General features: G+C 40.9%; 1 protein-coding gene across 18 annotated transcripts in view; it reads left to right on the forward strand.

Moving 5' to 3' along the window:
* Positions 1-24,443, forward strand: part of B3GALT1 (beta-1,3-galactosyltransferase 1) — a 341,427-nt gene that overhangs the window by 292,455 nt on the left and 24,529 nt on the right. For 12 of the 18 annotated variants that reach the window (XM_034654686.1, XM_034654683.1, XM_019809165.2 and 9 more), the window contains one exon: positions 8,995-9,114. The gene's annotated coding sequence lies outside the window, so the exon portion shown is untranslated. Of the gene's footprint in view, positions 1-4,641; positions 4,662-8,994; positions 9,115-12,923; positions 13,011-13,281; positions 13,397-24,443 lie in introns of those variants that run through there. The other 6 variants (XM_034654682.1, XM_034654694.1, XM_034654681.1 and 3 more) reach the window with 5 other exon arrangements.

Below are 24,443 nucleotides of genomic sequence, written 5' to 3' on the forward strand. Positions count from 1 at the left end.
ACACACGCAGACACACAGACACACACCTCTGGTTGGGAACGAACAACATCAGACTATAGAACTTTCCATCAAGCAGGGAAGTTCATTTAAAGCAAATCCTTAAAAGATTGCAGTGAAGCAACACTGTTCTAAATGGGTCATCATTTAATTTTTAGATATTTGTGTGTTTTGAAAAGCAAATAGGCTTTCTATTCCAAAATAGCTCAATTATGTTTTGATTGCAACATCAGATTTTCCACGGATCTTGGATCTCCAATACTGTAATCATGGATACATAAGTTGATAATTGCTTTACAAAAATAAAAACCGTTGCTGTGGTGGTATAGTGTGGGCATATGTGGTGTTTTATCATCCTCGAGATCTCACGATGTACTTAGCTCTATTGATTTCGGATCGTACATTGTTTGATTCTGCCTGATTTCAGGTACTGCATCTTCCAGGTGAGGAAGAGAAGAAAATGTGCTGGCGCCTGTTCCCCTGGGCTGGCCTGGGGCGGGGGGGGGGGGGGGGGGGGGGGTTGCTGCCGCTCACCCATCTCTGAGCTTTAACAGGTGGTTTTGCTCTGCGTAGTTGCTTCCTTCGCTTCCTGCACAAAGCCTTCAGAAATGAAAAAACATGCAGTACGTCTATCCAAAACTCCCCAAGGAATACCTTTTTTAAAAAAAAGTACACTCTGAGTGACCTATTTATACCTTCATTCCATCATAAGAGTCACGATCCCATGGAGTAGTGGGCAGTTCTAGGTATGCGTTTAGCCCGTGCAGAAGTTGTATTTTACTTTAATGGAAGCATATTTCACAGGTCCTTTTGTACTTATTACCATTCTTTTCCAGGGGAAATGTATTACAAGGAGTACACACACAGTTGCCCTGATTTGTGACTTTTCTCAAAATTTCTTTTTTATTTTTCATTGAAAGAGAAAAACGAGTGGATTGGTTTTTAGGAGCGAGACCAAGAAGGTTTTAATGGAAGGAACAGATGGATTGCTTAAGGTACCATATCTTTGGGGCTACTATTGCACTAAGTTTAATGAATATAGGCAGGACCAGGTAATTCTTAATGTAACCTTCAACTGTAAAAATGGATCATTCCAGCTGTCTGTGCACTACAGAGCACATCTGTGTTTACTGCCTACAGTTTAAGTAACATCCAGCTAAACTTGCTAAGCTTAGTAGGTCCCACTTCTTGCCCCACACAAAGAAAGCAACATGTAGACCCAAAGGCAGTTTATCAGATAATTTTTAAATAGAAGTCTAGAAAGCTCTGCACGTATTGCCCAAGGTCATTGATTATCTTTGGAGAAAAATCGTTTCTTTTCCTATATCTGTCCAGTTAAAATGTACAGCTTCTTCCTGAAAAGAAATCAGGCAAAAACAGTAACACAAGAAGAAAACAGGAGGGTGTAACTCACCCACCCTGTTCTCAGTGGCGGAGAGGGCTGCCTATATATCAGAGAAGTTCAAGGCAAAAGAACGGTAAGCAGCCCAGGTGATATCGCTGTCAAGGGCATGAGGTGTAGGTGGCTTCCAGGACCTTTAGTGAGCAGGGCATTCTGGAAATCAAAACTTGAAAAAAAAATAGCATTAATCAAAGTACTAGAATAACAGGTCTAAAACTTCATTCATGTAGCAGGACAGTAGCGAAAAGGGTAAGCTTTCTCCTAGGAACCTATTTCTTAAGTGTCTGACATTCAAATTTAGTCCTTCTATGAGATCATTAGTCTACAGGCTTCACCTAATTTTGTTTTCCAAATAAAAGGACTCGTGTTTTTTCACATGAGTTCTGTTTCCCTGACATCTCCGAACTGACTTCTTTTACAAGTTAGTGTGGAAAACACTTTCACAGAGGCAGGTTTAACTCCCCCTCCTTTTGGAAGTTCTACTGAGGAACATGTGCCCAGTTTGGAAGTTAAAAGATGTGCATTTTCTTTGTACATCTAAGGACCCATCAAAGCTAGGGCAAGAGAAGAGCTTTATGTTTCAGAAGAAAAGATGCCCTGCTCCCACACGGACCTATTGCTAGCCATGCCACAACTTTAGCAAGTCTCGCAGATCTAAGAATAAAGACATCTCCATTCAGGATGATCCATGAAGAACAAAGGTGACCTCTCTGTAAGTCCCCACCCTCCACCTCCCACCCTCTGCGGAAGCTGCTGCAGGTGCTCTGCATGCGTCTCTCTGGTCCGTATGGGTGCTGGCATCTGTGCTAAATGTGCCTGCGTATGGCGGGGAACCTCTTAAATCAGGAGGAGGATTGCTTTCCACCTACATGTCAAGTCAAGATTCTACCCTTTGAATTAACAGGTGCTGTTGCTGCTTTGATTGGCTATAGGGCACGCACTTTAGACTGTTGGTTTTGTTTTGCTGTTTTGTTGTGTTTTTTTTTAATGGTGGTGATATATTTGTACAGACACTGGCCTATTCTCTCACGCTTTATCTCTAGTGGCAGATGCCATATCCATTCCTAAAAAGACTGATCTAGAATAAAATGCCAATAGAAAAAGAAAAAAAAAGAAAAAGAAAAAGAGCAAAGCAACTGCCCACAGATGGGTCATACTCAATTCTCACTGGAACTAACTGGCTGCAGACAGTCATGTTCAAATCAGTCATGTTCAAAATCAGCAGTCATGTTCAAATTCCATGAGCTTACATGGCGTGATTTACTAGAACAGTATTTGCAAGATATGTGGCACACGACCTGAAAAATCCAGCAAGGCAGTAGTTGACTCAGTCAATATGCAAGCTTTGCAGAATTTCTTTGCACGTATACTTTGGAATGGTCTTAATTTTCAGAATCATTTTCTTTAGCATCTATAAAGGCAGAGATAAAACTGTAGATAAAAAATTTGACAGCCAAACATAAGCAAGGACCTATTCCATTGTTCTGTGTTTACTTGTTATAAAGGTAAATTCATGTTGTACCAAAATCATTTGTGAAGCAACTCACTTATACAGTCTAAACTTTTATAAGTAAATATACATTAGGACATTTGTATTCCTGAAAATTATCATGAAGTTATATCAAACTTGTAAAGAGCTCATAGTGTACCAGATATTTGGAATTTCTTACTTAATATGACTTTGAAAACAACTTGGATTTTCTTCATTCTTCTTTAAATACCCAGGACCTAGCATGTGAATTACTCTTAAAAGGAAAGTAAAAATATTGTTGAACTGTTAAAAGACTGGCTCCCATGTATTTCAGCTTAAAATCAGGAAAGATGGGCCATGTGATTTGGGGCTCCATGCTAAATTCCTTTATCCTCACAGTATCCCCTCTTTGACTAACAGAAACATTAACTGATTCATATTTTTAAGTCAGAACAAGTAGATTTTAAGATTTTATTCCTCCTAATTTTCAGTATTCTGAACACCTCATTCAAGAGAAAAATGCATTTGATCACACACCAATGAAGGCCTGTGCATACACGCACACAAGCACACTGTTAGGATCTCTCCTCTGTACTCCAGTGTCTCCATTACTATACTTTGTTATCTGACTTTTATCTCTCTCAAGAAGGATATGAGTTCTTTTGTATTTCCAGCTCCTAGTAGAATACCATAATAATAGAAAATACTCAAAGTAGTTTTGTTGAATGAAACAGTGGATATTACAGGAAAGGAATTAAGAAGCTGATTCTAGAATCCACAGTATGGCCGTAGCTATATTTTATCACTTCATCTAAGATCAAGATATTGAGAGAGACTGAGCTCCTACCAGGTACAAGGCTCCGTGCTTATGTTGTGATGTATAAGACGGGGTTTGTGCCCAGTGATTTTATGTCATGAAAGAACACTTTTCGGAAACCTCATTTCCTCTCTGCTTTGATGCCTGTTACAGAAACATGACAGATGATGGGATGGAGATAGTCAGTACTGAGTCACTTTTTAATCACTGAATTTTAGAATCATCCACACTTTTCTTACTGAGTTTCAAAATTCTAGCCTCATGCACTGAAATCATGGCAAGTTCTCCTCCATTTGAAGTCTATTGTTTTTTCCTACAGATGCCTAAGTGGTGTTTTGCAAAGTGTGTGGTGCCAAGATTTAGTGTAGGACGTAAGGGGCAAAGCTGAGAAGAGTTTCTGTATTATCTGTCTCTGCTTGTCAAAGGTTGGGTCTCCCCATTGTCTTTTTCTGTGGAGTAAAGGACTCCGAAGAAGAAAAATCTTCAATAGATGTGCAGCTCTATACAGAACGGTCCCCCTGCAAGTTTCTACCCCAGGTGATGGTGAAGTCTCTCACCCTACTCTCTGAGTTTCCTAACGATGTTGGTATTTGCAAACAGAAACTGGCTTAGATCATCTTTCCTAGGAATTAACTTAAAAAAAAAAAAAGCTGGAATGATGTTAATTGAAATTCTTGGTGTGGCTTGGTTAATACACTTAAATCTTCTCCCACCTTATGGTATATATACATCCTGAACTGCCTCCAGAAATACTTAGTGACTTCATTAAACAAAGACATGCTGCAGTTTTTGTCATTCTACTTTATTGGTATGAATGACCATGTTTACATCTAAAGAAATGGACATACTTTTAAACAAAATCATTTCTATTGGTTTTTTTTTTTCCCCTAGTATTTTATCCCAGATGTTGTTGGAGTATCTTCAGTGCTTGCTCTTTTGATCACCCTGTCACTTAGGCTCTGGTGGTCTTATCGGTGAGTCGTATCTCATATGACTCGTTCTGTTTCTAGGGGAGCTCAATTGCCTCTTTCAGAAAGGCAACAATAAAGACCACTGACACCGCAGCAGGGCTAGAAATCCTGTGATTAGAATAATACTCTGTGTAGAATAGGAGAGACCTAGCCAGCAGAAGTTGCAGCGGTCAAAGCTGGTCCTGGCACTCATGGACCTCTGCCACCGTCCCTGCCCCGGTGCTGCCTCAGCATGGGATTAGGCCTCCGTGACTGCATCACAGCTCAACCTCTCCCTCCCTTTCTTCCTTCCCCTCTCACCGTGGTGTGGGTGTCACTCCCCGAGAACATGCCCTGATAAATGTCCTTCGTGGATATCTCAAGGAGTCTCAAGGTCTGTTTCCTAGGAATCCAGCCTGTGATAAGAGAAATGGAAAAGTAAGTCCGTGATCATTGAAACTTAACAGAGTGAAAACCCTGTTCCGTCTCCTAAGTTCGTTAACTAATTAGATCAACTGTTACCTCCACCGGGTTTCCTAATGACTCACAGAACTTACCCTGGTAAGTTAATAAATAGGCAACACAACGGCACTGTTTTGTTCTTTTTGTTGTTGTTGTTGTTTAAGATTTTATTCATTTATTTGTGAGAGAGGGAAAGAGACTGAGCCAGAGCATAAGCAGGGAGGAGGAGGCAGAGGGAGAGAGAGAAGCAGACTTTCCGCCGAGCAGGGAGCCCAATATTGGGCTTGATCCCAGGACCCCAAGATCACCACCTGAGCTGAGGGCAGATGCCCAACCAACAGAGTCACCCATGCGCCCCACTTTCTGTTTTGTTCTGTCAGTCTTTACTCAAGTCCTTGGTTGCAGACAGACCACACACAAACCAGGACCAAATGTGGCCAGATTTTGACATTAGAGATTCACAGTCCAAATGCCTCCATTGTCACAAAGAGGGCTGCAGCGAAACTGGGGAGATAAAATCCCCCAAATATTATCACTACCTTATTTGTCCTATTCTGTCACTAAAATACTTCATAACTAACTCTAATAGAGTTTGTGTGTGGAGACACACAAAACGAATGTGATTCCTTAGACAAAAATGGCATGGGCAGAATCTTTTTTTTTTTAACAATTTTTTTTTTTTTTTGAAGAAGGCTCCACACCCAATGTGGGGTTTGAACTCATGGCTTGTCTACAGGGCAAGAGACCGAAAATTATATGTTCTACCAATTGAGCCAGCCAGGCACCCCCAGAATTCTTTTTTGCCACATGAAGCTAAAAAGAGGGGAAGATATTAATGAGATATAATAGAGTAATGCACTAAAGTAGCTATTATTTTTAGGCCTGGTAAAATTGTAACTTAGATTAAGAGGTGGGTGACAAATTTTTAGTCTAAGCTATTTCCCCAGAAAAACAGAACAATTTATATAGTCAATTTTCAATTATCTGCCCAAGGAGAAATAGCAATAATGGCAATTATCCAAAAGAGTAGATAATGAACAAATTCATTTCTATTTGACTTTGAAATATTGTTTTGTATTCCAAAATGAACTTTTGGATGTGGATGCATTTTAAATTCTGTAAAGTTGCTATGCCTCAAACTTAAATACTAAAATTATACTTTAGAAATCAAATGGAAAAAAAAAGTGGCTTATATTCTTCATCTTGTCTTGTACAGTATATTTCCTTTTCCTATATTATTGCTGAAAACAGATATTATCTCTTACGGTAATGTTAGGTTCATCCTAAAGTCAAGAAAATTTGCATCTATATGTTTCCTAGTTTGTATTTTCCTAGCACTGATGATAATTTAATATTCTGGTTGAAAGGATACCTTCCCTCCCTTCCATTGCTTAGCTAAAGTTAATTATATTTAAATTTTGTGTGTGTGTCAAAAAAAAAACAACAAAACTGAACAGAATGGGTGGTCAGCTAAGGAGTTATGTCCAAGTAAGATTTGAGATGTATAAATGCAAATATCTACCCGTGGAAAATTGGAGTTGGCCATACATACATTTTCCACACCTATTCTGGCCCTGGTTTGGTTATTTTTCATTCAGTAAATGCTAAATTGTATACAGATTTACCTGGCATAAGATCTGACTCATGTTAGCAGTCAGTAACTGCTCATTTCCTTTATTCCTTGCTTCCTTTTCTTCATTCAATAATGTTTTACAAGATGCTTCTTATTCACACTTCATATACTTTAGTAAATGTTTATGTTTTATTCCATTCTTTTTCCATATAGAAAATACTCATTTTGTAAAAATGAGGAATTTTTTTTTAAGATGCTGAAGTAAATCTTCCAGGTGTTATTTTCCGAATGTCAATATCCAATATGTGTTTTAATTCCTAAAAGCTACCTCCATGGAATTTGATTTATCGCTATTTTTTTAGATTTTTTTTAATGTAATATCTACCCCAACGTGGGTCTCAGACTCACGACCCCGAGATCAAAAGTCACATGCTCTACTGACTGAGCCAGCCAGGCACCCCCTGACTTATCACTATTCATCTATTAAGAGCCATCGCATTTTAAAGGGTAAGTGTGAGGGTTTAGGCACACTAAAACTTGACCACACACTCTCCTGACTTACTCTCAGTCATGTGGCACACTCCCATTCTAGACCAGCACTTTTTACACGAGGCAGAGTGTTTTATCAAGCATTGCCGTGCTCTTGATTGCTTACTTTAGGACTCCTTTGCTTTGGTGTTTGACTTGATAAGTATTTGATGTTTGACCAAAGTTGACTTTTTCTCCCTTCAAAGATCTGAATAGTATCTTCAGTTGAACACTGGCAAGGCACTGGAGAGGTGGGTTTAACAAATGGTTAAGCTGGGTACACCTAGCGTCAAGCACTGGCTCTGCTACCTCCCAGGGTGATGTTAGACCAGAGACCATCTGTCAAGGTCATGGCTTTCTTATTAAAGTAAACATAATAATATAAAATGAAGAGGATTGTGGTGATGCTTACAGATAATAAATGCAGGCAAGTTAGTATACATTAGGCATTCAATAGATGTTGGTGTGTGTTACAAATACTAACAAACATTTACTGAGTGCCTACCTTGTGCAAATACCATTCTAGGCATTTTCTCTGTATTGATTCATTTACATCTCAGTACAACTCTATGATTCAGGTCGTGTTATCACTATTTTATACATGTGCCCTAGAGAGCTTAAGGCACGGTAACAGCTGAGTCAGTATTTCAACCCATCCCCTACACTTAGCCATCACACAACACTGCCTCTCGTATCAAGAGCAGCCTTTAGCAGAAACTGGAGCCAGCAAGTAGATTCAGGGAGACCACTCATGCCTCTGCCCACACCCCTGGCACTGCCATTCTTCACATCCGGCCACACCGCTTAAACACCTCCCCAAACACCTACCTGCCACCAGAGTATTATTTCCCAAGAGGGCCCACCCTATCTTAGTCACCCAGCTTTACCCAGCATTCATTCCATAACATGAATGGTGCGAACAGAAAATTATGCCTCTTGGTATGAAGTTTTATGCAAATGCAGCTTGAGACCCAGGGCTCAGATAGCTGAAGGCTGCTTCTGGTTGCCCTCCATTCTGTCATTTCCACAGATCTGCTCAGGTTCGGCCAGTCTCAGGGTAGTCACAAACGGAAGTCAAAGGCTGTGGGTAAAAGGGGAGGTACTCGTGCTCAGAAGCCCCACCTCTGCCACTAACTAGCTGAGTCCTTGTCCCCGGCGGCCCTTTGCTTCAGCCCCCAGAACCCCTTCTCATCATTTGGAAGTTGAAGATGTCGCATTAGATCTTAGGTACAAGCCAGGCCCCATGAGCTAGCGCTGACCTTCCAGGACACTTTGGCTTTAGCCTTGCTCGACCTGCACAACGTTTTGTTTAATTTAATTCTACAGTACGAAACAAGAGGTTTTTATATGCAAATCCTTATTTTCTGTCTTCCTTTGAAAATCTGAAGTTGTGGCATTATTAGATCTGTTTTTCTTCGTGGCATCAATGAAAACTGTCAGCCGGATGGGAGTGCTGGCTCCCCTCTAAGCTGGGATGTGTGCTTACCAGGTCATCACAGCCCTACCACCACCCCCTGTTGTCTCACACCCGGCCTGCCCTCATCGACGCCACTCGCCTGGTCTTATAGTAGGCACGTGAGTTTGCAATCCTAGGACCAGCTCTGACCTCCCTTTGTTCATTTGTTCATTATTCTTCTCACTTGATCAACCTGTATTCAGTGCTTACTCCTATGCCATTTTGTATATTGTACTTATAGCCTGAATACAAGTCTTTTGTTTTTCAAGGAGCAGAATTCAGAGGCTGATTAATCTCCATTGTTTCTAAAGTTTTCTCTCTTCTGGCTTTCTACACAGGATCCTACAGTTTGCTAAGCAACAGCTTCTCCTGGCATAAGCCACTACTCAGACAAACGGAGACCATGCATTGCGCCCGGCACCTGCGGTGAGGAGTCCACGGCAAGCTTGGCCCAACAGGTAAGAAGGCACTGCTCAGTTACGCAGTCTGTCACTGGGGAAAAATAACGGCGATTCTATAAAAGCAGAAATCGACATCTAAGGACTAACGAGGAAAGAGAAAAGTTTAGTTTCTTTCATTACTGTTTACATGCTGTATAACACGTAAATACCCTTGCCATGAGCCATGAAATAACCCTTGTTCCTGAGTGATCCAGGAGAAAAAAATGCAAGCTAAAAAAAAATGGCCTTTTTAAAAAATTCATATTTACAAGTGCCTTCAAAACCTTTGGCTGATTTTAGTGGTGGCCTCTTTTAAGATGAAACATCGGGGAACTAAATATATGCCTTAGGTGACCTGAGACAATGCCTATTTAAAAATCCATTTCTCCAAGGCTATAGCTAATTGATTCTTGAAACTTCTTTGCTGAAATAACCTTGTCCCACAGGCAATTGTGCTTCAATTATTTCTTATTTCACTTGAAAATAATAGTCTTTTTATATAGAAAATGATGGAATAGTTATAAAAAGTGTCCAAAATAACAAGTAATTGTTAAAATATTTTTATTTAAAGTGATAAAACTCAAGACACATACTCAGAATATTCCTTCATACGCTAACTTCTTGCCCTAAATAGTGTGCTATTAAGTTTATAGAAATGAATGCAGCCTTCCTGGAGTGTGTCTCAGGAAGAGAAGCCCCACGCTGGCAGCAGGGGACTCAAATCATAGTGTTATCTCTTCCACCATCACCTCTGTGATCTGGGCCACTAACGACAGTTTCCTTGCCCATGAAATGGGCAGTGATTTTAGGCTGCCTTCCAAATACCAGGCTCAGTTTGACAATGAGGTACTGTGAGTGGGGGTAGCTTTGAGCTAATTCCCTGCAAATTCATTTGACTAAAGCAAATTCAACAAAATGCCGTTCACCGAACTCCTTTCTTCTTTTCATTATTTACAAGGTTTACAGCAATTTGCACTGGGTATGTTGGGTTTTGCCACCTTTGGAGATTTCTATGAGGTTTTAATTGATAGTTTTCCAGTTTGCTTCATAACAGCATTTGAGGGAATGCCCAATGTCTTGGCCTTTGCCCCAGCTGTTATGTAGGGAGAGGACCCTCTGGTAAAGAGTAATTGAGAGGCATCAGAGCATAGCCAGAGGACATCAGAGCATAGCCAAAGGACATTGACTCAGAGACAGGACACTAACACCATAAGCGTTCTCCAAACTCAAGACAAATATATTCAGTATTATATTAGGCAGATTGACCATTTGGGGGAACTAGCCTGGAATTAGCCTCCTGATGTGGTCCTTCCTCCTAAGGATCTTATAGTTCAATGGAAGAAAAAGATTAGAACGACAGCAGGAAATAAACAAATAATACAATTACATATTGTGATTAGCACTATGGAAAATAAAAGGGGTGCTTAGACAGCAAAGAACTAGAACCAGCTTCATAAAGGTAGTCAGGGCAGGTATGAGGGGCGAGAGGGCTATTCCCAGTACCTCCCCTTTCCAGGCATGTGATTGGATTGCACTGCCTCATTCACCCTGAGATTCCATGAGGCCATGATACTTGGTCTGGCCAATCAGTTGTGTGTAGCAATGATACATGTCTCTTCCAAGCTGGAGCATCGAACTGATGTTACTCCAGCTCCCTGTCCCTATGGCATTTTGCCAGGGGATGTGGTCCAAGATGTGGTTGCTCCCTTCGCCTGGGACAGGTGTCACCTCAAAGAACAAGGACCCCTCAGCCAACCCACACTGGAGGTGCACAGCATGTAGCATGAGCAGACAACAAATTGTTATTGTCTTAAGCCACTGGGATGTGGAAGTTTTTTGTTAATGTAGCTTAACAGAGAAAATCCTAACTATTACAAGAGGCACTCCTGAACAGGCAGAAAGGTGATTTATAGAAGCTTTAAGACAAGAGGCTTTGAGCTTGGCTGGTTCACAGAATTGAAAGAAGGTCAATATGCCTGGATTATAGTAAGTCAGGAAAAAGTAGCAAAAAATCTTTAGAGTTCCTTCTACTCTCTCAACTTGTGCCTGTTCTGGCTCTGAGGCTGTTCTGATATTTATATTCCTGGCAAAGCTTGGAGATAGATTAAGTAGCTGACTTTAAATGTTTTTGATTTGTTTACACAAATCAAACTCTCATATTTTATCTCTTGCCTCTGGATTATGATCCTTTTTTATCAAGAACTTTGCATGTGGGCTATTGATATGATAATGTAATCCTAATGCCTTCTCAGGAGCTGAGGGCCTCTATCCTTTCAGTCAATACGAAGATGCGCTTGAGTATATAAGCCATTGAGAGCCAAGCCGAGGCTCAGGATGGAAGCCCACAGCATTTCGCAATTGAATAACATGGAATATTGTGTGATTTTTAAGCTCTCAGCTTTTCATATCAATTTCTAATATTCTAGCAACAGAATCTAGGGAAAAGCCCAAACCTTCATGGGACTCACCATAGTTCCTTTAATGTATATGTATGAGAGATTGTCTTTTGCACTGACGATCTTGTTTGAAAACAAAACAAAAAGCCCCTAGCAAAAAGCAAATTGCGTGAGATGATGCAGTTTATCTTCTTTGGAAGAAAAGAGGAGCTGAGTCAGCCCTCCTGGGATTTGACAAGTAAGGTATTTCTTTATCCTTGACATTGCTCAGATAGAGCCACAGATATTATAACTGCCTTTATTGAAGTTTGGTAGATTTAGAGGAAATACATCCAGCTGATATTACAGTCATTCTTGTACAGTTCTTAAAGTCTTAAGGATTTTTTATTGAGGTGAATGAAATCCTACTTAAGAAAAAGAAAAGCAGGAGAAAGGAAGGGAAATGGATCTAAAATAAAAATGAGGTCCTTAATATAGTCCAGGCTCAGTGCTAAGTGTTTTCATATTTAGTATTATCTCCATACAGGAGGCAGCAGCCCAGAAAGGTTATGATCACCCAGCCAGTGCGTGGCAGACCAAGGAAGGGATGGAGATCTTCCCCCTCTAAAGACCCTTCTCTTTCCTCTCTCCTACTTAGGCTGGAGTGTGTACTACTACCCTCCAAAGTAGCCCAGCCTTGCATTTCTGTGATCTCCAGAGTTGTCCTCTAAAAGATAAATACTAGATCATTCTTCATTTATTACATATCTAGGTTCGGAAGAGCCTCTAAACAGAGCTGCTTGTAATAAGTTGTGCTCTGCTAATTGTACATCTTCCCTTTGTTCAGCCTCATCCTGTATAATTAGCACAGTCTTGAAAATAGAAGTTTTCCATGACATTAAAGGTCTTACACAGCGCACCCTCTAATTATTTCATATTTTCACATTAAGGATAAGATATTCATGGTGGACGGGGGTAATTCTGTTTGTTAATTAGTTACTTATAGAAGGAGTTCAGGAAAACCAGGAAAAAGGAATTATTGAAATAATTTCTACTTGATTGTGAGATATATATACACAAAGGCCAAGGCAGAGGCATGTATTTTTCTCATACCCCCATTCTCTCCTGGCTTCTGACATCAGCATTTTTGGCACTGGTCTCAGTTACAGTCATTAGGATCTCTTTCTATCAAGGACTTACCTTTCCTTCAAGACCCAGTCAAAATCCTCTCCACTGGTCTTTAAGATATTCACTATTACATTAAAATTAAAATTAAAATTAAGCTCTATCTTCTCATCCACCAGAGCACTTTGTATTAATCTTAAAGCATGTCTGTGCTTTGTATTATAGGGATGGGAGCTAGGGCAAAGACGACCAGTGCCTCACTCAAATATGTTTTCTCTCTTTTCTTCCTTGGCATATAACTAGACAATATTTCCTTTTCTTCCTTAGAACTGGGTAAGACCACGTGAAGACTTTCTCACAATGAAGTATCAGTGGGAGTGACGTGCTTCATTTGGGGGCCAGGATTTTTAGGAAGTAGGTGTGCCTTCCCATGCTCACTCTCCCCTGATGCTCTATGGGGCCCCCAGGGATGATGGAAGGAGCCAGGCTCCTAGATGACCAGGTGGAAAGCTGTCTGGCCAGGTGGGAACACCCCTATTAGGTTATTATACAAATAAGAAATAACTATCAACAAAGCTCGAAAACTTAGCGTTTATTCATTATAGCAGCTATGTGTGCTTACCCAACACAGCATGTGCATGTTTGTAAACATGAGTCTATGTGTGCGTGACTCCGTCTGTTTTAGAAGCCCTAGAAGGACTGGGACCAAAAAAAAATCATCCTTCACTGTGAAGAAAATTAAACTAAGTAGGTGCCTCATTTGGAAATGGAGCAGATGGTCATCAAGATGAAGAGTGAAGGTACTCTAAAGCATCTCTAGCATTGGGGATGCCATTTTCTCATTCGCAAGCAACTGTCAAGAATTTTATAAATAACCTCATAAGTGACTAGAGTGGAGAATGAAAGAGGTACCCAGTTCCCATATTAAAATGTGTCCTAGTTCCTTACTCATTCAAATAGTCATCATTATTTCCATCAACAAGTAGGTATTAAACACCTTCTATATGCCAGGCAGTCTTCTAACAGTGCTGATCAATAACAGACCTGGCCTCATCTCACTCCAAGTCCACAGTCCAGTGGGAGAGCCAAATACCCACTGCACACTACTGAACATGCACTCAGCTTCCCATACAGGTTCTCAGGTTCCTCATCTGTAAAAAAAAAAAAAAAAAGAAGAAGAAGAAGAAGATTACATACTTCTCAGATTTTGTTGTATTTTTTAATTACATAATATTTCAATATAATGATTGTAAAATAGCATCATGCTGGACACTTGAGTTTGATAAACACTCAGGAAACCTTAGCTATCATTATTTGTATTAGTTTAGGTAAATAATATAAGATCACATGACAAAAAAATTTTTTTGAGCAAACCGAGGGAAGGGTATGTGGAACACAATTTCTCCTTCACAGTGACTCCTGATATGAGAATTGAGAGGCTGGGAATAATGTTCCATAGTTTTAAAATTAAAAACAGTGTGTGCAAAGGACCAGTGATGTGAAGAAGCATTTTTGAAGACTTGAAAAAGAGTAAGAGTAGCTGGAGTGTAGAGAGTGAGGAGGAAACACTGCAGAATGAGGTCATGCAGAGCCTTGGGAACCACCGTGTAGTCATGCTAAGAACTGACCTTCTTCCGAAGTAAAATAGAAAGTCACTGAATGGTTTTAAACGGGTCGTAGAACAGAATGATATGATCGGCTTTGTCTTTTAGAAAGATCACTGTGGCTGTAAAGAAAAAAAGGTTGGAGGGAAACAGAATGTGTATGTGGACCACTTAGAAAGACTATAGGAGCCACCCCAAGAATACCCACAGAGAGGTCAGGCATTGGTAGTGAGGATGGAGTGAAGTAAAGATAGAAGTTTCCGAAGTGACACTGGCAGGACTTGGTGATAGATTAAGTATAAGATAAGGGGAGAGAGAGAGAGAGAGAAAGGATGGAAGGAAGGAAGGAAGGAAGGAAGGAAGGAAGGAAGGAAGGAAGGAAGGGAGAAAATGGGCAAAACTTTGAGAGGAAAAGAGGGGTGTATACATAAGAGGAGTTTTATTTTAAGGACTGTGGGGTCTTAGTGAGTCTGAAATCTGAGAAGGGAGGCCAGCAGGATGGAAGACTCAGGAAAGAATTACAGTTGGAGTCCAAAGGCATTCTGCTGGAAAAACAGAAATAGCAGGCATTGCTATTCATCAGAAAAGCAGTCTGCTGGAGAATTCCCCCTTGCTCAGGGAAGACCCACTTTTTGTTCTATTCAGGCTTTCATCTAGTTGGAGGAATCCTACCCCTCCCCACCCCCCACCACATTATAGACAGAAATCTGCTTTACTCAAAGTCCACTGGCTTAAATGTAAATCTCATCTAAAACACCCTCACAGAAACACCCAGCATAATGTTTGACCACATATCTGGGCACCATGGCCCAGCCAAGTTGACCTATAAAATTAACCATCACAGAGACATACAAGGAAAAAGGAAAACCAGAAGGAGGGACTGTTTCCTAGGTCCCGTACTAGGTGCTGGGAATACAACTTATATGGTGGTGTACAGTGTGAACCCCGGAGTCAGACAGCCTGGGTTTGAACACCAACTTTGTCATTTATTTGCCTTGTGACCTTAGGAGCCTATAGGGAACTGGGCCGGCCTAGACTGGACCTGGCTAAGACAGAATGAACAAGATGGAGCTAAGCAGTTCCAGCTGTGCGCAGTGCAGGGCTGAGGAGAGGGAGCCAGGTGAGCTCTCTGCAAGTAACACTCACCGCTGCCCTCTCTCTGGCCACAGACATGGCAGTTTCCCTTCATTGCATGGCCACTGCCCAAGTTTGCATTTCCGATGCTGTGTTTGTTTCTGGCCTTGGATGTGCTATAACCAAAGACCTTCCTGAGCTGAGCCTCGGCCACTGAAAACACTAGAATGGAAACCAGAACATTATATAATTCCTAGGTTGAAAAGAGAAAAAAAGGAGTCCCAAGGATGGGAGTTGGAGTTAGGGTTGGGCACATCACAGTGCTCTGTCCTGGGATTTGAGGGCAGGTATTCTTGGTAAATTTTACTGAGCCTTGAAGAGACAGCACAGAGAGATCTGTAAACACAGTAAAGACTTCTCCAGGCAGCAAACATGTGGCAACCCAGAGTAGTTGCTCCCTCCCCTTTCCTGCTAGGCTAGCTTGTTCTTAGCTCTCTAACAGCAAATATGATTAAGTAAGGATGTATTTTCCAGTTGCCTCAGCAAACATTTATTCAGCTGTGTGCAAGGCACCATGCTTTCTCACCAGGCTGCGACCTGTCTCACACATCTTTGGCTCTCTGACCTAGGCCAGAGCAGGAAAGTAGCAGTTGCTCTATAGATGTTGGTCGAATGAATTAGCATAAACCATATAGTATTAAGGCATTTGGAAAATGCCCTATAATATGATATGGTCAACAAATCCTTCTTCACTAATAAAATCTACTTGAGATTCCACAAATGGCTTCTCATACCTTTCCTAAAAGCACAAAATATCCCTCATACTCTACTGAAATAAGTCTAGCATATGATAAACTGCCTTATAAATTAATTAATATAACTGTGGAAAATGGCCTACGGGCATTTGAAACGGCCAGAAATATGATAGGCAGAGATTATATAGTTGATGAGAAACCCACTTTAGTGGGTTCTGATATTTTTGTTCTGATATTCTGCAGTGTAGTGGTTGCTAGTATTTTTCTTATCTCAGTCCACGTAAGAGAAAAATTTCTCATGGGTCGCACACTCCCAGTGGGTCTTAAGCCACGCCCCTTTCTTTGTCTCCCAGGAAAGTTAATCAGAGGGCATGTGAGTAAAATCAGTGTCTTTACAAGGATAAACTTAAATCGGCTCTAATTTTTAAAACCGAAACCCAATAAGGGACAGCCTTTATTGAGTGTTGACTGTGCGCTAAGTCCTGTGTCATGAGCTGTGCACCTCTGATCCCATGTGAGCTAAGAACGAGGGCTTGCACTTGGTTCTATGGCATCTTCATTTGGCAGGTTAGGAAACAGAGACCTATGGAGGTTGCAGAATGTTTCAAGACTAATGCATGTCTAGGAGTGGAATCTAGGTCCTTACATTTACACTCTCCTGTCTCCGAAATCATGTAAACTTCAGCACTTGGCGACTAGTATTATACATTTCCTGTGACATCCTTCACAACTGACTGCCACTCTGGATAGTACCACATAGAGAACCTTTCCCAAGGAGGCAGTGCTGCGTTTATCAAAACTAGATTTTGCTCCGTGGTTTGAATCCAAGTCATTTATTTGAGTCACTTTAGGTCTTAAAAAACAATAATGTAATAACCATCTTTTATTGAGTGTCTTTTATGTTTCACTCACTATGTCAGACATTTTGCAGAAATTATTTCTCATATTGATTAAAATATTCCTAATACTGTATTAATGTATTTATATTATATTAGTATTAGATTTCTAATGTAACAGATATACAAAGTATTATATATAAAATTGGAACGGAACAGAAGAGCCAAGTCTTGCCCCACTTACTAGTTTCATTTTCAGGCTGCAGGACCCTCTGCCCTCCCCTTCCCCATCCCCACTCTCCACAAGTCTCGTTTGCCGCCTTTCCTCCTCCTCTGGTTCCTTCTCCACTGGCCTCACGGCCACCACTCCCCCAGCTGAGACTCAGCTGCTGGCTTACTGACGGGCCCTGCAGAACAAGTCTGGGAGGACCATCCTCAGGCTTGAGGGAGGAAGGCCAGAGAGCACAGGAAGTAATAGAAAGAGAAGCCTATAGGAGGTATGTGTTCCCAAGGTGGGGTACAGATCCCAAGCAGGAGAAAGGAAGAGGTGAGTGACGTGAGAGGTGAGCGAGGAGAGAGCACATCGGGACAGCCAGCTCCTTCAGGTGAGGAAATGAGAAAAGCAGCAGAAAGGGCTACCATCTAGCTACTGCAGAGTCTCTGGGGAGGAAAGGAGAGAGGAAAGAAATCTCTAGAGGGCGCTGATGATTTTTTATGAGGAAGCAGAACCATGAAGAAAGAGCAAAAGCAGATTTTTCCAGCTAAGCATTTGTGTGGGAGTCCTCTTGACTGACAATCAGATCATTTCTCTCTGTTGTTCTCACCAACCACCATCTGGAAGTCCTGCCCCAGGGAAATGCCCTCAGGACTAAGCCAAAGGAAATTCTCTGGAGCCCTTGCCACCTGAGCAGCCTCCTCAATGACAAGCCCCTCTAAGGCCGGCCTTTGTTACAGAGCAGGGAGCAGGGTCAGTAGTAGGCAGGCTGTGGGCCAAACAGACCATTGCCCAGATTGGGATGAGGCCAAACACGAAGCTGGAATGGGGTGGAGTAGGGATCAAGTCATGTTAAAAACAAATAAATACACGTGTTGGTCTGAAAGGAAAATCAAAAATAGATGCAAGTGATTCCGGGCTATCAATATTTCCACTGAGGCGTTCGTACATTCTTCGATTTCAAACTTGCTCATACTTTTAAAGCATCCATATCAATATGGGCACATCGTTCTACACATTTGAAGAGGATGGTGCCAGTGGTGATTATCCCGGCTGTGTCCGGATTTAGTTGAAAAGGCTGGTGCACGTCTGGCACTCTCCTTTGTTGCACAAAAAGTTGATTTAGAACTGTAGCTGTTTGAAAATATATACCACCAAAACCGAGAGTTTGAACGAAAAGTAAATGCGCGCTTCTTAACCTGTATTTTCACAAACAAGTGATTTAATCGCTTTGATTTTGAATTAACAAATCAAGACGTCAGTCAATTTGATTAAAAACACATGCACCATCTAATTGATTTGTTGACTGCACTGACTCTTGGCTTGAAGAGGCAGCATGGTGTGATGAAAAGAGAAGTGGCTTGGGAGCCAGGCAGCCCGGGCGCCAGGTTGGGCTCCACCACACACACCCCCATGAGAATCTGGGTGACCTCTGAGCCTCAGGACACTCATACCTACATCCTGGATTCCAGTGATAATCAAATGAGAGAATGTGGTAGAAATAAGTTTGCACACTAGAAAGTTCTGTACAAAATTCAATTATTACTATCGAAAACTGTCATATAACCCCAAAGCCAATTATTCATCAATCCTTTGAAAGACTAACACCATATTTGATACACTTACTCTTGGCAATCCTCCCATGTGTGACAACTTCTGTCCCTCTCCTGTCTGAGTCATAGTCCCTAATAGTTTTCAACAGTGCCCTCTCTTACCAATTTAATTCAGCACCACTGGCATAATAAGCCCAACTACTGCTGCAGTTAATAGAAATTCTCCTTTAAATGAAGTGCATCTGCTGTGACATCTGTTTAAAACCCATCGAGAGGAGTCAGTGTTCACAAGCAAATTGAGTAATTACTATGTAATTACACTATAAATTGTGCAGTCATTGATTTGCTCTTAAAATTCATATCTTTTGGATATACTCAAAATGAAAACCACCTGGGTTCTTCCAAAATGTGCAGATATGTTCTTAAAATGGCCAATGTAGGGATTTGAGCTAAATACCTGTGGCCAAAAAATTAAAGTATCATCTCTAGAAGAAAGTGTTGCAGGGAAAGGAATTAAAGTGTGGAAGGAGATGTTAATAGAGTGGAAAAGAAAAGGGAGGGATATTTTGAAGGCAAATTATCTAAGTGCTTTCTCAGTTATATCATAAGAGCTGTGAAATTGCTAAGCCTCGCTGGCAGGAGAAAATGCAGGAAGAAGAGATGCAGGATTTCACTTGTTCTGAGAAGAGCCCATCACTCTGCACACTGTTTGGATGTTGGGAAACTTGTACCATATGTAGAGAGTAGCAGAATTAATGATTCAAGAAATAGGATCTAATACACCTTGATAACCTTTATAATTTACACCAGTGAAAACTGAGACCTAATACTTTACTAACTGGTTACAAAACATAGCTCTATGGTGCTTCCTGTAAATCCATTTTTAGAAAGCCAAACAACAGATATTTATTAACCACACACATTGAGTACGTATGGCATACAAGGCTGTATTCTTGTAACAACACAGAATATAAGGAAATAAGGCAGCATCACAGCGTAGTGGAAGGAAGGCTGACTTTGACCCTGGCTGACTCGTGAATCCTGGCTCTCCCAGATAGCTCTTGGGTTGAGCCATGAGAAGCTGCATATTTCAACTGTTTTTAAGCTACGTAGTGGCAATAACATAGTGGCAATTTTATGTGGCTCGACCAAAAAGAATGGGAAAAAGTCTCTTAAATACTCTAGGCCTCAATTTCTTCATTGCTAAAAAGGAGGATGATTATTTGGGAATTAGAGAAAATGTGTTATGTTTATAACAAGTATTCATATAAATGTTTAGAAAAAGTTTATAGTGGGGCGCCTGGGCGGCTCAGTTGGTTAGGCGTCAGACTTGATTACAGCTCAGGTCATGATCTCAGGGTCCTGGGATTGGGCCCCAGCTTCAGGGTCCGAGCTCAGCAGGGGGTCTGCTTGAGATTCTCTCCCTCTCCCCCTCCCCCTACCACATGCACACAGGCTCATGCACTCTCTCTCTCTCTCTCTCTAAAATAAATAAATCTTTTTTAAAAAGGAAAGTTTGTAATAGGAGGGATGTAGAAACCTCCTACCCTTGACCCTCCCAGAGAATGTACTAAGCAGCGCCGTTACTCTAGAGTGGGAACAGCAACAAAGTCAAGACCATGTTGCAAAAGCCAAAGTTGTGGGAGTCTCCCTTCTGGTCGCTGTGTATTTTAAAATAGAAATTGCACTAACTATTTACTGTTAGGAATTTTATTAAAACGAGAGGATCCACTTGTTAAAACAAAAGCATTTGATGCTGTTCATAAACATGCAGTTATATGTCCAGGTAAAACCAGAATTCTATGCCAAAGAGCCACCTTCAATAACAGCATATTAAAATCAAGTTAATCTGCAATGACACGAACAGCCAATGGTTCGATTTTAATAGCGCACTACTTTCCAAACTTTATGTTCCTCTGAAGTCTTCAAAGGGTAAGTCCTATGGAGGGACAGGATGCAGTTTTACAAAAGGAACGTTACAAAAAAAGCACCCCGAACCAGCCAGTCATGTTTCCAGTCAGTTTGTTTCCTTTGTAGGGGGGGGCAGCCACACTTAGCACCAGAGGGAGCGGCAGCGGAAGAGCCAGTGCCATCAGTCAATTTGCTAAGTAGAGACAAGAAGCAAGTTCAGCGGAGCAGAAAGGTCCCTGCCTCTGTGGAGTTGATGGAGAGAAGGAATGTGATTGGTTTCTTAAGGGGCAGGCAGAGGGGCGATGTGGAATTTCGCCTCCCCTTGCTAAACATGCCTATCAGAGATGAAGCAACACCTTAGATTACACATTATGCAAATGACAGTAGCGGTTTGGCACCTAATGCAGTCTCCTACCAGAGTTTAGATTCACTCCCACTGTTGTCCCTGAAAGTGAAAACAAGCGTGTCCCCCATCCCCTCCCTGGCTTCCTTGTCCTTGAAATACAGCTCCCTCTAAGCCCCACAGCTCAGAGGAAGCAGATGGCTCTGTCTCCTTGTAGAGGTTATGAGCTCAAAACTCCCAGACTGGGAAATTAATTTAACAAAAACAAAAATAGAGGCACCAGTGACCCTTGCAGATCGTACAGTGAGGATCTCAGGGAAATTCGGTTCTTTAAACAAAATTCAGAAAGATCCTGACGATATTTCAGCACCAATGAGTCAGGTGAAAACCATACCCAAAGGTAGCTATTTGCTGATTTGCTCATTGAAAAGTGACACTGAACAATGGAATAACTATGTGGGGTACATATATTTTTGGTGCCACCATTGAAGTGGACATGTCTTAATCTGGGGAAAGGAAAGCTGAAGGTTTTGATCTGTCTTCACATGAGTACTATAAAAGGGAACTGATTTGACCATCTCCCACCAAGTCCCAGGGTAAAACTGGAAGATACGTGCTGAAATTATAGGAATAGTTAGTCTGTACGGAAAAATGACATCTTTACGTGAATTTGATCAGATCCTAGCACAAATTCCCAAGGGAAATTCTAAAAAGTCTCTTCCTATAGCTCTTAAGAAGCATCTATATCTAAGATGCTGTCATTTGTCCCTGGAGTAGATGATTGTCTTAAATCATCTCTTTTGGGGGGCAAATTTGGTAAGCTTTCACATTTTATGTTACTAAGTTCAGTTAGCCACTGTATAGCACATCATTAATGTTTGATGTAGTGTTCAATGATTCACTTGTTACATATAACACCCAGTGCTCATCACAACACGTTCCCTCCTTAATACCCATCACCCTGTTACCCCCTCCTCCACCCNGATTTGGTAAGCTTTCACATTTTATGTTATTAAGTTCAGTTAGCCACTGTATAGCACATCATTAGTGTTTGATGTAGTGTTCAATGACTCATTAGTTACGTATAACACCCAGTGCTCATCACAACACGTTCCCTCCTTAATACCCATCACCCTGTTACCCCCTCCTCCACCCCCTCCCTTCTAAAATCCCCAGTCTGTTTCCTGGGGTCCATAGTTTCTCATGGTTTGTCTCCTTCTCTGATTTCTCTCCCTTCAGATTTCCCTCCCTTCCCCTATGGACCTCCGTGCTATTGCTTATGTTCCACGTATGAGTGAAACTATATGATAATTGTCTTTCTCTGCTTGACTTACTTCACTTAACATAATCCCCCCCCGTTCCTAAGACTACTTCCAACATTAAAATTTAAACTGTAAGGATGAAATCAGAGTTTTTAACAAAAGCAGGCTCAGTGTTGGACTTCTATGTCAGTGAAGGGTTGAATTCTGTGGTAGATTGTTATCTGAAAAGAGAACTTTACTGGACAAAATATGGTGTGCTGGTCTGCATTTCAAAAGCACTCTCTAACACAGGTCAGAATTCAAAAATAAAAAGGAATCAGGTCAGGGCAATGGCATTCTTGTGGGTCACAGGATCTTTAAATCCACTCAGACTAAAAGGAGCCTCCATTTTGTATCTTTGCATGAAGGCTCAGTGCATGGACCTGTCTTCCGTGTAAACAATCGTGCCCCCGGTAGAAAACTAAATTTGACGTCAAGAAATAGATGGCACCCAAACAAAGTCTAGATTTTTCTCTATAAAAAAGTCAGCCCTATCTGAATAATGGTCTTCCTAGTGTACATCTTTCATGGGAAGATGGAGAAAGACCAGCTTACCTTGGCTTGTCTGTCCTTGAAAGGCACAGTGTGGTCTCTTTTCCAGAAGATAACAAGTCTCTTAATAGAATCAGAGACCCGAGTTTTAGCTTTAGATTCTACTGGTTCTTTTACTTTGGTTACAAATGGGTAATCACTCTAGAGACATTCTCCTTATAAGATGTTGTGATGACATTTCTAAAGCAATTATACTTGTAAACTCACTGAAATCCTTTTCAAGCAAGTGAAAAAACTGCTGCTGCGTCACATGCTGCCCTGCATTTCACTGAGAATGACAGCTTGATAAACGTACCTGTGTAATACTTAGAACCTCCTTGAATAGCTTTTTATAAGCGTTTTTTTTTTAAAGCTGCTCCATAATGTTTCATTACTTTCAGGGGTACAACACAGTGATTCAGCAAATTCATACATTTGGCTACATTTGCCAACATTTGCCACAAGTATAGCTACTCTCTGTCCTGATACATTGCTATTTCTCAAATTTAAAAAAAAAAAAAAATTTTTTTCCCAATTTTTTAAAAAGCTCTTCCAGAGCCATCTCCTCCATCCAGTGTTCTAACACAATATGGATAGGCTCAAGGTGTTCACCCACCAGAAAGAAGTTTGGCTTTTATGGTTCATTCACATCTGATGTTTGATCATTGTGAGCCGCTTTCGTGTCTGAAGGGAGACCAAAAATTTGAGATAGTGCCTTTCTGTGCCTTGAGGATAAGAAAAACAATGGGATTAAGACTCCAATCTGGCAAATTCCCCAAAGATATTGAGATGATACGGATACTCTTTCACATTCCCCAATTAGCAAACCTGGCCACAGTGGGGTAGCCACACTTGTCTGAACAGCTTCTGCAAAATGTACAAATGAAACGTATCAGCCATCTAATGAGAATCAAAGGCGTGTTCCAGCCTTCCCCTTTTCCTAACGGGGTGAGAAGCAATACCAGGCTGTTTTTTAGCCAGTAGCCACTGAAGCCATGTTCCTAATTAGGAAAGTAAAATGCCCCAGACAAAAATACAAAAAAATCCAAATCGTTACAGTAAGTCAGATTTTGAGATTCTCTATTTGCTGCCAACTGAATAGCTCAGGGAGAAGGAAAAATATGATAAACTACAGAAAGTAAGGATGGAAGGCTAATAGATTTGTCATTTTAATGACTATAATATGTTTCCATATTATACCATAATATGTTTCCTTTAAAATACAATCACCTCTTGATTTTTTTCTTTTTGTTTTGTTTTTTTGTTGTTGTTGTTTCATTTTGTTTTGTCTTTTTGCTTATTTTTGTTTAAACACCAGAAACTATCGACTTGGTCCAGGTTTTTGGACACTTGAATAGACTGTAGTTTGGCATAAATATTAAAGAAGTTGAAAAAACAACCCACATGAATTCTCTGAACGAAGCTATAAAAAGATATATATATTATTACAAAAGTTACTTTGTAGACAGAATAGGAGGGACTTGTTTTATCATGTCTTCTGTAGCGCAATAAAAGCCAGTGGCCAAAACAAAAACACTTGAGTTCTCTTCAGTTCTTTAGATTGAAGCCTGAGTTGAAAGACCTGGAGGAAGGCGGTAACCACATGTCCACTGCCCACGCTGATGCCTGGCAAATAAAACACCACTGCTGTGCCGTATGGCTCCAGCAAATCTGCCCCACATCTGTCTACACTGAGCAGGGCACCTTTGCAACAACATCTCGTAC

Source organism: Ailuropoda melanoleuca, chromosome 2 (genome assembly GCF_002007445.2).
Source record: "Ailuropoda melanoleuca isolate Jingjing chromosome 2, ASM200744v2, whole genome shotgun sequence".
In the NCBI taxonomy this organism is placed as follows: domain Eukaryota; kingdom Metazoa; phylum Chordata; class Mammalia; order Carnivora; family Ursidae; genus Ailuropoda; species Ailuropoda melanoleuca.